The sequence below is a fragment of the Anabrus simplex genome, chromosome 12 (genome assembly GCF_040414725.1).
Source record: "Anabrus simplex isolate iqAnaSimp1 chromosome 12, ASM4041472v1, whole genome shotgun sequence".
Lineage (NCBI taxonomy): Eukaryota > Metazoa > Arthropoda > Insecta > Orthoptera > Tettigoniidae > Anabrus > Anabrus simplex.
Genome location: NC_090276.1, coordinates 51,898,499 through 51,912,380, shown reverse-complemented (window position 1 = coordinate 51,912,380; position 13,882 = coordinate 51,898,499). Strand labels below are relative to the sequence as shown.

The following is a 13,882-nucleotide window of genomic DNA, read 5'->3' as shown; positions in this document are numbered from 1 at the left end:
AATATTATTCGTGGGAGAATATTATCTGACTAAAAGCTCATGGTTTATATCATTTAAAAATCAGAGATTTAGTGTTTTGATTTTCAAATTTAGCATTTTGTAGCATCTATACTTCTCAAATTTAGCGTTTAATAGCAAACTGGTTAAAAACAGGCCTAATTTGCAAAACTGCACACAAAAGAATTGGGAGTGAAATCATACTATTTAATCACACATTGCTCGCCATACAGTTTTGAATACACTATGGAAAATAAAACAATTATCAACATAAGACTGCAAAAGTATTAACACACACACGAATATGCATATTTACAAATGCAATTTTAAAGTGAAAAATACTATTTTGAACGTATTCATTCATCACAGTAGAACAGACCTGCAAGGAAGAAAATTTCCAGGAAGTACAACATGCCAATTGTTTGAATGATGTCCTCCTTCATTCGAGACCACCTATTAGTTACAATCGTGCTGTACTTGCTAAAAACTCTCTCTACATTGCCACTGTTCGTAGCGACCCAAATGCACTGCAGTGCTGCTGAGGCAAAGGAAGAAAAAATTAAACTTAATGCCATCAACATTTGAAGAGTGTCAGTGGTTTATTTTTCATTATAATGTTCTGCATCCTCTGTTGGTGATAAGCTTCACAGCCCTCCACAAACGGATCAGCAGTGACACTTATAAAAATGGCAACTTATGCTTCAAAGACACAAGTGATTTGGGTTCCAGAGCACTGTTCTGCCCTGCAACTGCAGGATTAAATAAATTGCACACTTCGTTGAAAAACACGTTAGTATCGATAACGCTCATATGCCTCAAGAGCTTTGTTATGCATTGTTTAAATTGCACCTTAATTTCCTCTTTCTTCGTATTGTTTCTGCAACTCTCCAGCAGGTCACTTGTTTCCAATGAAAACCATCAGTCAGCACACCTCTTCAATTCTCCACAAATAGTGGAAATATCATCCTACAACTTGTGAGCATCCGGGTAGGATGATCCCTCCAGTTCTGTGAATGCTGTATTAATTTTCACAGATATCTGTAAAATAAGTTTTATCTGAACTTTCAGTAAGGGAATCATATCCTGCTCTCTAAACTTATCCAACACAGTATGGCCACTGCTATTTAGGGAATTATCACCAAGAGAGCTAAATGATTCTACCAGGTGTGTGAAGTACTTGTCAAGACTGGACTGAGTGAACCCAAGAATTCCATCGGGTGAAGACAGGAGCTGGGAACAACAGTACATTCAAATCAGGGAACTTATGTAGCAAAAAATTAGATCGTTCAAGTTCCTGCAGTGGAGAAAAGCCATCTCAAGTTTTGAAACTAAATTGTTCAACTGTGACAGTTCCTTGAGAATAACATCCCCCACAAGATGCAACTTATGTGCACAGTGAAGGAGATGGTCTCCAATTATCTCCCTGTAATATCTGGAAACATGTATCACTGAACGAGTTTTCAAAATTTTTCCTATAAACTTCCATTTACATACATAAAAAAACAGTCGTTTATTGTACATCCTAGACGGTCTATTAAATTGAACATTTTAAAATAACGTCCATCCATGTTTGTTTGGGGGTTTCTTTTGGTCGAAAATTTGACTAACCTAACCTAAAATTCCATGCAAAGTCGTCATATTACAGGGAACATGCGTCTACGTGGTTTCTGGTTTAAAATTTAAGAGACCGTATAGCAATTGTAATACTTCAAAACAACCATTCACGTGGTGGGTTTTTTTTTTTTTTTTTGGTGGGGGGGGGGGGTGGGTGATATAGACTAGTTTATGAATATTTCACAGTAAGTTAGGCTATACCACTCAGGATAGTGTAAATGTATTTTAAACGCAAATATAAATAACACCCAAATATATATCTGAAAGCGGCACTTATTTCTCAAGGTAGTCTCGAAAAGCAGGATGGTCCAGCTTGTGGATGGGAATGTTAGTCTGCAGGCACATCTTCACAGTATCCTTAATGAATGTGTGTTTCTCGCTTTTTGCTCTTTTTTGTCTTTCTATCCATTTCGGCTATTGTGGCTTGCCACTTGGTGCCATGCTGTTCACATGTTGGTTGGGAAAAAATCGCTCCTTTAGTAGCACAACATTTGAGGTGCCTAATGTCAAACACGGACATGCGCCACCCATATCAAAATTGAGTTAAGAATAGATCACTATAGTATTTTTAATGCTCTCTCTGAATTAGTGGTCCATGTTTTTCATAAACGAATATTTGTACTTTATTTTTAACAAAGAAATATGCAGTTACTTTCATAATCGGACATCTCCAAACAAAGTTTCTATCAAAAATGGACATGACCGTTTGAGCCAATCAGATTGCTACAAGTGACATCAAACTGGCATGGCGACCATTTGTTTACGTTCTCTTGTCGGTGCGTGCTTGGAAGTTTAGTGCTCATGTTTTTTCAGTATTTTACTTATAAGTAGGGACGTGAAAAAATCGCGAATCTTCGACTGAATCCAAGCCTACGGTAATTCTAATGTGGAATAAAATCATTTTTAGGCATATATAGAAGTGTGACAAAATGCGAAATTAGTGTGAATATGCAATTTTGGTGCGAATTCTGCAAAAATGTGCTATTTTACTCGCGAAAACAACTTGGGTCGCAGTGATGACAGATTTAAATCATGTGGTTGCGATGGTAAAGTCTGCATTTTTAAACACAAGAAAGCAAAAATATAATTATTTACCATTCTTAATATCGACGTATGGTGCTTCAAAGGAAGCAAAGCTTTTTCCTGCATCTGTCATAACCCGATGGAATAGCTGGTTTCGGGCTGTCTTCTGTTTGAGTTCTTACTGTACTGATGTTGTTACATTTTTCAAGATGTCTGACATGAAAGACATCAACAACTGTGGTATTAAGTAGCGGTACCTGACTGATCTGAGTGACCGAAAAGTAAATAGGCTTCACTCCCACATGGTTTTTGTCACAGATCATGCAGCTGGATTGGTTGACCTCCGTACTGAACTTGAAGGGTCTCTGTATCCTACCTCTCATCTCCTTTACCCCAAACTGCATAACCTTGACACCAGTCTTACCTTAATTTGTGAGGGGAATTTTTCTGCGGCAACTAATGATGCTTTGATTAAGCTCATTCCTCTACAGCAGGCTGCATGTAGAGACACATTTGTCAAAGCTGCTCATTCTTCACAGTGCAAGCTAGGCACATTGAAAGCTAAAGACCCCAACCATGAGCATTTTGTGTCAATTTCTCAAGCTTTGTATCTGAAAAATATAATTTTGACTAACACATAAATTAGATGAGCTTGAGAAATTGTTTGGAGTAACAGATCTCTTACGAAACGATATCTGATCTGGTTACTATTCTCTGAAACATGCAATTCAAACCCAGATGAAAGAAATTGAAAAATGTGATGTCATCCTTGCATTAACTGCAGATCAGACAGAGTTCAGCATATTTGCTAAATACTGTCTTGAGCTGTTGTGGACCCCTACGTACAATGTAGATAGCGAGCGCGTGTTGTCTCATTACAACACAGTGGTTTCAGACAAACGGTGTAATTTAAAAAAAGCCATGCCGAAGTACTGACAATGCTTTCGTTTGAACAATGAATTTGTATTGTGTGTGACCAAGGACAATAACTGAACTACATAAACTTGGAATCGTTAAAATTAATAATATCATGCGATTATTTTAACTTTGTAAATAGATGCTAATTTTGGAAAAAAAGATGCTAATATTGGAAAAAATAGGTGCTAATTTTGAAACAAATACAGTGGAACCTCGATTATCCGTTCCCAGAAAATACGTTTTCCCGGAATATGCGTTCAAATTACGTGGTCCCGCGAGCATCGTAATTAAATCACGTTGTAAAAGTCCCGCATTATCCGTTCCTCGAAGAAACGCTTTCCCTGATCAACCGTCCAAAAATTCCAGTCCCATCAATGCTAAATCCTCGATCAATCGTTTTTTAATAAACTGTATCTCACGAAAGGACGGCTATGGCATATTTATGGATCTTGGCGTTAACGCCCCGTCACTGCGATAATTAAAGCAAGTACTGTACCGGTACTAGAAAAGCGATCGGCGGTGAACTTGCATAAGAGACCATCTTAGCATCGCATTCGGGTGGTATTGTTTAGAGAATGTCGGAAAATCATAAAGCAGAGGGTCCCCACAACAACTGCAAGGAGACACGGCGCATTTCGACAGCTCTGCTTGAAGACGGAACGAGTTTCGTCATATGTTCGCACTTATAAAACGTCCATATTATGTCCAGGGTTAGATGTTTATATTTTTACATTTTTTCGATCATATTGCCGAGGAGGTTTTCGGCACTGTGCTCAGGGCACTGCAGAGTAACTTGGCTTTCAGGCAGGAATCGAAACTGCTCCTTCTTAACACAAATTCAGTACCTTTTGATATTATCGTACATGATATGTTAGCGAGACCAAAACAGATGTTGCACCCTACATTATAAAAAAAAAGAAAGCCATGGGAGGTCTTGGGATTGCCTATTACTCTTTAGGTCCTGATGTAAGAGTGGGAATGTTACGTTTTCGTTTTAAAATGCCAAAAACTGCAGTCGTTTTATTTGCGCACGTTACATTTTAAATGGTTGGTATCATGTCAAACTCGTACTGACATGTGCAGCGAGCGCGCTTTCCAGATGACCTCAAGGTCGCGAATAACCGTAATTTCTGAAGTTTTTACATTTCTTTTATCTTTCCAATTTGATTGGATTTGTGACGCGTAGAACTGAATATAATGCATTCGAGAACTTTTAAGAATCGATACTTACATTCGAAACCATGTTTTCGAGTTCAACATAACCTTTAAAAGTCGATGTAGGCCTAATTTGCGCGGTACGAGATTTCCAGAAACTGACTACGAACAATATACCGGAGACCAAATTACAATGAAAGATTAAGAAATGAACGGATTTCGCCATCATTTTGGGTGCTTTTGTATCTAATGTGCTTTATTTTATCAGATGAGAAAATTAAAAACTACTTGTGGTCGATTGTCGTTTGGCTTGGCGTTATTAGATTTTTCGAAGTTTGACTAGCCTAATCAAAGATGCTGAACTGAAAGAAGTTTTCACGGGAAACTGACGAAGATTCCCCTGTAAAACTGAATATAAAGTACCGAGATTTTGAACTCGTGTACCGGTAATTAATGCGGTTTCGCGGTCTAACATGCCCGCCTCTCATCCAGAGGGCCCGGGTTCGATTGCGACCAGGTCAGGCAATTTTACCTGGATATAAGTCTGGTTCCAGGTCCACTCAGCCTATGTGAATACCTTTAATTGTGGAGCTATCTAATGGTGAGATGGCGACCCCGATCTACAGAGCCAGGAATATTTGCCGAGAGGATTCGTCGCACTGACCATGCGCACCTCGTAATCTGCAGGCCTTCGGGCTGAGCAGCGGTCGCTTGGCGGGCAAAGTCCCACTGGGGCTGTAGTTTGGTTTTGTTTAGGAGTTTTTGTAAGATTATAATTATACATATTTAATTTTTGTGATGTTTAGCCAAATTGTTGATGGTTTTCATTCATTCCCGGATTTTCCGTTTTCCCGTGTTGTACGTTTTATATTCATGGTCCCTCGAAAAACTGAGAATCGAGGTTTCACTGTAGATGCTAATTTTTCAGGTTCCTACTTATAAGTATTTGGGAAAATATTTTCGTTGAATATTGAAGACAATGTTTCGGAGTGTTCACCTGAAATTGCATATGTATAATGAAGGTAGAGAAGTGGAATTGCAAGTAAAGGAAGCTTTTTAAATTTTTTTAAATGCTATGTACTTGGGCCATCGACCTAAGAAGGTATTTGGCCCCTATAAAGGAAGCTTACCAGGTTAAATATAGGGTTTTCTTCTCCAGGCACAGATGAGTGCACTACATGCGTGGAACTAGAGCAATGTATTAAGTTTGAAAATAATGAAGAGGAAAGATCAACCTTAAGTTTGAAGAGAACTATCCACATGAAACAAGCGCAGAATTTTTATCGACATCTGGAGAAAAAAAAAGAGGAGGCCTGTCTTTCAATGTCCTATGATTGCCAAAAGAACCTTGCTTTGCTAAACTTAAGTTATTAGTCGGCTTATTATTCCAGACATCTCTATTGTTACAAACTGTCTGTTGTGACAGGCACATCTCAAAGCAAACCGTGCCCTGACAATGTGCGTTTATACATGGCTGGAGACTGAGGCTAAGAAATGAGTACCGGTACTGGGATTTCCAGTTATTGGACACTCATATTTGCTGTCAGATGGGATTTTTGGACTCATTGAGAAAGACCTGAAGATGATGATGACCACAATAAGTCCAGATAAATATCATGAGGTGTTCAAAAGGTATGGCCCAGTGAAAGTGATTGGACAAACCTAGGAACCACTGAATGGGAAAGAACAAGCACAGATGTATCCGACATTTGCTAGTGCACTTCATTTCAAGATTTCACAATGTCAAAAATTGTACTCAGTTGTATGAAAAGGGGCAATTTTGTAGTTATAAGTGAGGTGCTATTATTTGGAAACGGGTATTGAGCACAAGTTCACAAAGGCGGGACAGGCAAGTCTAAAGTTAATGAATCCTTTACCTATTGACATTGGCGTAAATGTAAACCCATAGAAACTTTAAGATTTTGAAAAATTACTAGGTAAGAGCTTTGGAAAAGAGTGCAAATTAAATGCCTCTCCTAAGTTGCAATGTCAAAGTCATTAATAAGAACAGTTGTAGTAAAAATGAACAAGCGGTTAATCATTATGAATGTGATTGTTTTGAAGACCAGTGTGATGAACTAGAGGTCTTTAGCCCACAAATACAGTGAATCAAGAACTGAAATTAATGTTAAAATTGTTAGCAAAGTATAAGAATAAACTTATTTCTTTCATATTTTCATTATATTTCTTTTAAAACAGAAGTTTACTATCGTGCCATCCCACAACTTTGTTTCAAAATACTGGGATAGTTTGTTTCACAAGTGGAGAATTACATGGATGTTTGTTTCAAAATCAGACAAAAGTCAATTTTAGTTTCAAAACTGGACATCGTCTTATTTGAACGTGTTTTACATTCCCTTAGAATGAAATTCTTAAGTGACGACCATGGTTTTCTTGTTCACAGGGTTGGCAATACGGCATACAAAAATTTTTACACACGTATCGGGGGGATAATATAGAGAAACAAATATTTGGCTCTACTGAAAAATTAACAGAATGGCTTTTGTCTATGTTTGATACTAGGCAACTCTAATATAGACCAGGAAGGAACTGCTGTACACAGATCCTTAAAGGAGAACAACACAAAAACACATGTTTCGTTATTCGTTGCTAAATATGTAGTATCGGAATGTAATAACAATGCCGTTAATCTGGTGCCTCTACGTCCAACCATTCTCAAGTTATGTGCGGAAGTAGTAACTGGTCGTGACGTCACTGCGCTGTAGAGTCTACCTGGCAGCCTTGACGCTGGGAGTAAACTCGCGCAGTCTTTTCCCGCACTCCATCTGCTACTGCCGTGTTGTTCTCTTGCAAGTATTAGTGGGCTTATTTTTATTTATAATGGATGTAAATATCATTCATCCGTATCAGTATGAGCCAGAACGAACGTTTGCTGATGTCCATTCAGATAGCGATCTTGATATGGATATGCTAAACACTACAGGCCGTGTAGTAAATTTGGTGTAAATGTAATGAGTGTACCATCATGGATACGAATGAAGAAAGTGTATGCTGTTGTAGATTAGACAATGTAAAAGCAGTGAAATCTGAGAAATTTATGTGTATAACAAGAAAACCCTCGTTTACAACGCGTATTGCCTGCTGTTGGTAAAAAGAACAGAGTTTTCATACCATCATGTGTTGTCAACACCATAAGGAACACATTTCCGGAACCCGATGGCACCTATGCCCAAGCTGTAAATGAAAAATGAAATTAAAACAGTAGAATTATGTAAGAGTTTCCTAAGCTTGTTTGTATGATAAATATAGATAATGTATTATTTTGACATGAAGTACAGTACCTCAGTTATTGTTGCGAGTAAAATCATGAGAAGTGCTTCTTGATCAGGTCGTCATTGGAAGGTCGAGGTATTGGAGCGATGTTTTTAGGCAGTGACCGATCCATTGCTTGATCTTCAGGTGAGGCTCTACTATAGTTAGTTTGCAAGAGATTTATTTTGTCCAATTTTTGCCTTCTTCCATCCATCGCTTGATGCCTCATATTTCTGTTTTATCACCCAGCTTCCTGTTGATTTTGAGTACTGAGTTTTGATACCAGCTTTTAATTTATTGATGTTCCAGTTATAGTCCAATGTAGCAATCACTGACCTGAGCTTTAATCCTCTGTACGAGAAATGAACTCTCTTAGGAGCGTATTTCAAACGAAGGTTGTGATAACTTTCTAGGCTTCCGGTGTGAACGTAGTGTTTTATATGTTCCACATCTTTTGAAAAATATTTGTCAAAAACTATTTTCTTCGAGGCTTCATATGAACTTGAATTTCCTTTAATCCACATTTTCTTTCTCTCTTCCTCCTCCGTTAATGTATCGTGCTCACAGGATTTCAATTCACCGTTTTCTAACCACTTATGCTCATTTTTTATGTGGTGCAAAATTGACATAAATTTATCGATTAACACAGAACTGTTTCCATTACATGTTTGTGCTGCCCACCATAAAGCCTTCCACGCTTGAACTTCTGGATGATTTTTTTCAAGAGCTTTCATCTTTTTCTTTAGACTTTTTGAAATGTGCCAAATATCAAATTCATGTTCAATATCAGAATACTGCGTTCTCAGTAAATACCTTACTCCTTTGTGTCTGTCGGAAAGGAAGAGTTTTATATTACAATTTTCTTCCTGTACAATCTTCCTCATCGCGATTGCACACGCAGTTCTTTCAAGATCACCATTCACGATCACTCTCTGAATAAGTTCCAAATGAGCTATGCGGCCTGTATTTATATCCATTAGTGAATACACTAAATATTTTGCTGAAAAGCCGGGAGAATCGTACTGGCCATCTTCGGCTAAGCAAATGGGTAGAGTTCGTGGTTTATAGCATTTAAAAATCAGAGATTTAGCGTTTAGATTTTCAAATTTAACGTTTTGTAGCATCTAAACTTCTCAAATTTAGCGTTTTGTAGCAAATTGGTTAAAAATAGGCATAATTTGCTAAATTGCACACACAACAGTTGGGAGTAAAATCATACTGTTTAATTACCCATTGCGGGTCATGCAGTTTCGAATTCACTATGGAAAATAAGACAGGCATCAACATAAGACTGCAAGAAGTATTAACGCACACACAGGAATATGCTTATTTACAAACACAATTTCAAAGTGAAAAATACTATTCTGAATGTATTTATTTATCACAGTACAACACACCTACAAGGAAGAGGAATTTCAATGATGATTGAAGTACAACATGCCAGTTGTTTAAAAGGTGTCCTCCTTCATTTGAGACCTCCTATCAGTTACAATTATGTTGTACTTGCTAAAAAAAAAACTCTACATCAACACTGTTCGTAGAGGCCCATATGCACAGCAGTGCTGCCAAGGCAAAGGAAGGACTGCAAATTATTTTTTTTTTTTCTTCAAGTCTTCGCTTACATAAAAATGTCCCGATTTGTGACTTTCGGCATGCTGTTTGATCGTCACTTCGCTTCTACCTATGGCTACCAGACAATAAAATAAATCGCTACCGTACTTTTAAACAGAACTACTACTCAACACCAATGTCAAGAATAACCTACTATGATCAAGGGTCAACACACAAAGAGAATGAACGTGTGTGCTTGAAAGTGTATTTGCTGTTTGATTGATTGATCTTTGCAGTACTCTTTAGCCAGTGAAAGATATTCCACACATTGAATGATTTAACCCTTTGGGCTACCATTACTTGTGAAAGGAAATATTCCCTTACATACCATTTATTTTTTCGTCACTTTACCATAAATTTGACTAATCGCATAGGCTACATAACAATACACAAAGCAAAGTAAGCTTTGAGCTCGTCTATAGTAACAGGAAACCAATGATTTTTTCTTACGTATTACTAGTTCCACGGGAAGCAGGTAAATTAGCAAGAAATATAGAGGCATAGGAATTGGTTTCCTTAGTAATGTGATCCCAGAACTGTGGGGTTAGAAATTCATTCTCTATGGGCCGGTTGCATAAAAGTTAATCTAAGTTCAACCACCTGAAACTGATCTCCAGTCAAGCTGAACTTAGAATTTTGGTTGTATAAACATTAATCCAAGATCATTTCTTCTTGATGGAAGATCAAATTTAACTGGTGAATTTTCTCAGATTAACCTGGTTGAACTAAGTTCAGCAGAAGGAATATAATTATTATTTTTGTGAGAAATAAATCTGTTTAGGTGTCTATAACACAATAACAAAGAAAATAATAAATAGGCCTACTGTTGATTAAGTAAAATGGAAAGTAATGCTAATTGTAATTATTTGAACAATAAGCCTACTATTAACAAGTTGTTTGTTCTCCGCTGTTTTATGCGTAGGGCCTATAGGTTATGCTATTTTCAGATTTCAGATTATTCTGACGTTTCATCTGAGAATGGAGAGTTTGAACTCCAAAGAGCTCCTCGCGTGTTTCAACATAGAAGGAATCCCTTGTTAGAACTAAATGATCGACAATTTAAATACGGTTTCGATTACGAAAACGTGTAGTTGAAGAACTAGAACAAAGATTACATCTACAATTAAGGACACAAACTAAACGAAATCATGCACTGAATTCAATGTTCATGATCCTTCTCACACTAAGATTTTACGCAAATGGAAGCTTCCAAATAGTAATTGGAGATGTATTCAATGTAAATAAAGGAACTGCAAGTAGGACTATACACAAAGTCACTAGAGAGATTGCAGCTCTAAAACCTCAATTCAACAAGATGCCTGCTGAGGAGGGTGAAGTAAGAAGGACATATATTTTTCCTCCTTCTTAAAATTTGCAGTATGCGTCTTCTTGTTACTCATCTTTCTTCTCCATTTTGCGGCTTTGTTTACATATCGCAGACAAATGAATGTCGAATGGCGTCGAGAATGGTCGATCGTTTCTATCTAAATCGCATGTTCGATACAACTCGATTCGATACAATCGCAATTATCTCTCTTGTTTAGCGATGTTGTCAACTCTGTTTCGTCGACCTTAGATCAAAATTGAACTTGGTTCAGTGATCTCAGATTAGTGTTATACAACTCACACAGAGAAAAGAACGAAGTTCATTTCCGATCTTCGATCAAAAGTGAACTACAGTTAGCGATTTTTATGCAACCGGCCCTATGTCCGTTACTTTCGGATTATTACCCAACCCCCTCCTCACTATAGAGTGAATTTCAAAAACCGATTTGCATGTTACAGAAACAGGCTTATTTTCAACAAGATCATAATTCCAAGTATCATTTTACTAGACTTCTCTTCTTATTTTATTTTTATGTGTGATCTTCCATTTGTTATTTTTCAAGTGCTTCATTCACAACTATATACGATTAATTTGTTCATGTACATCTTTCATATTCAGTACATATATTCAGTATCTCTTCCTTGTATATATTGGTACCTCTGACACGAATAAATAAATACTAGGCAACTCATTTCTACTCTTGCAGTGTTTTTCCAAAACATCTTTCTTCTTCCATTCAAGTTTTTGATCGCAAAGTCGGCACATCGATATATTTTTCATACTGACGTACGGAAAACAAATGACTACGTGCTGCTGCCACTATCAAAATGTAAACAAGTTTTTGATTCCATTTGTGTTTGCAAATAACTTGCATAAATTATATCCACTGTTGAGGAGAAACAAAGAAAGAAGCCTAATATGACTTCCCATGACAGTGAATTGTTATTGAACTTGGTAGCAGAAAGCATTAACAAAGGGAATAAGAAAACCAATTATAGCCTACGCATTGTACGTCACTCAAAAAATAAGGCAGTATTCCTTAATTCTTCATTAAAAGTCTCCCAGTCGTGTACCGTACAAGATATTATATTTAAACATAGGAATTTCATTTTGTCCGTATTGAACTGAGAAAGGATGTTAGGAAAAACTTAAACGGTCCACCTTTTCAATACAAAAATGTTATATTTATTTATAACATGTATTTGCACTTGGAACTAGTTTCGACGCTGTGTTTGCGTCATCATCAGCCAAAATGTGGGAAATAGGCAAGATGTAGGCATTTATATTACACAAGGCGTTACATTAAACAATACACATCTTATAAGGAGATAAAAACAGGGACGAATATAGAAACAAATGAATCGTTGCGAAAACAAAAGTTATACATATTAAAAATAACCTTAACCACATATCTTGCAGTGCGAAAGTGTTCTTCTTGAATGATTCCTGAATATAAAAAGGAACACACGCGCACACATTTCTGGAGAGCCAGCAGGCAGGACAAAGTAAAGTGAAACATTAAGAGTTCTTCTGAGAAGAGTTCCTCATTTTTTCTATGTTCCGACTAACTAATGAAGTCTCCCTTGAGTTCCTGATAAACATACATAACAGGAAATTAACCTTCACTCTCAACAATAGCTCTAAAGACCAACGGTAAAATTTTTATTTTAAATATTGTGCAGAGACGTGAAAGCATGATTTTGAACATGATATAACTCCTTCATATAACCCAGTTGCCTATTTCCCACATTTTGGCTGATGATGACGCAAACACAGCGTCGAAACTAGTTCCAAGTGCAAATACATGTTATAAATAAATATAACATTTTTGTATTGAAAAGGTGGACCGTTTAAGTTTTTCCTAACATCCATATTAGTTATAATCGAGAATTCATTTTAGGCGTACCTATGTGTTGGGAATTCCAAGTTATGTTCGGAAGCTTTAGATAACCTAAAATGTCTGAAAATCAGAGTCGTCGTAGTCCTGGAAATATGTCGCACGTTCTTTTATCCATCTAGGACTTTTATTAATAGCATAATCTTGATCATATTACTCATCGCTGTGATTTTATCTTTCAATTTGATATTCCAGCCGCCTTCGGGCTATCTTGGAAGGCTATTATCTTAGATATCCCATTTTGCCGGTCAACCAATCTCTGGTAAAAATTTAAAAACTGAGATAATAGCGTTACGTTCGTGAATACGGGTCTTAGACGTAGTGTGACGAACTTGTAATTTAGGAGAGGATTCTAGTGATGCAAGAGACAATGAATCTTCCAATCTACAGGGTATCGAGCTTATTGCAAGTTCTGATTAATAAAATACCCGTCACGTAAATAGCCCTACTTGCTCATTTTCATGGAAAATTTATTTCATAGCGGTGATATTTGCGTAAAGACCACGTGGACCTCGCACAGTGATATGAAATATTTCTTTATGCCTACATTGCTCTTTCGATGGAAGGAATTTTAGTTCATTTCAATTTTTTTTTTTTTTTTTTTCAAAATGAGCCTTTCTAAAATGAGGGTGCAGGCATTATTCGACAGCGGGGATTATTCGGGTAAATACGGTATAATTATAGCAATATTACTACTGATATTCCACCAAAGAAGACATCATTGTAAATATTTGTCATAAAGATGCAACTATATGAAGTTGATAACCTTGAAGAACTATAGCCATAAAAAAAGGTCATGAAAACTATAAGGAGCACAACTCTGCAAATAAGCTATCTTTAGTAGATAATATGTCTTTGTCTTTGTCCCCGAACAAACGCACACATTCTTATGCTGCGTCACGTCAGGGATAAATGCCTTTCCCTCTCTCTCGTAATGACCTGAGAGGTTCCAACAACATTGAAACCTCTCCAGGTAACCACCCCTTCAGCCATACCCCCTCTTTCCACGACCATTTTTGCTCTTTCCGCTGGTATTCAAAAATGCTCAAAAACACCGCCGACATGGT

The 13,882-nt window shown here is 37.0% G+C and overlaps 1 protein-coding gene across 7 annotated transcripts in view; it reads left to right on the top strand.

Moving 5' to 3' along the window:
* The window catches only part of SA1 (stromal antigen), a 168,688-nt gene that overhangs the window by 102,955 nt on the left and 51,851 nt on the right, over positions 1-13,882 (top strand). The gene's annotated exons all lie outside the window — the stretch shown is intronic.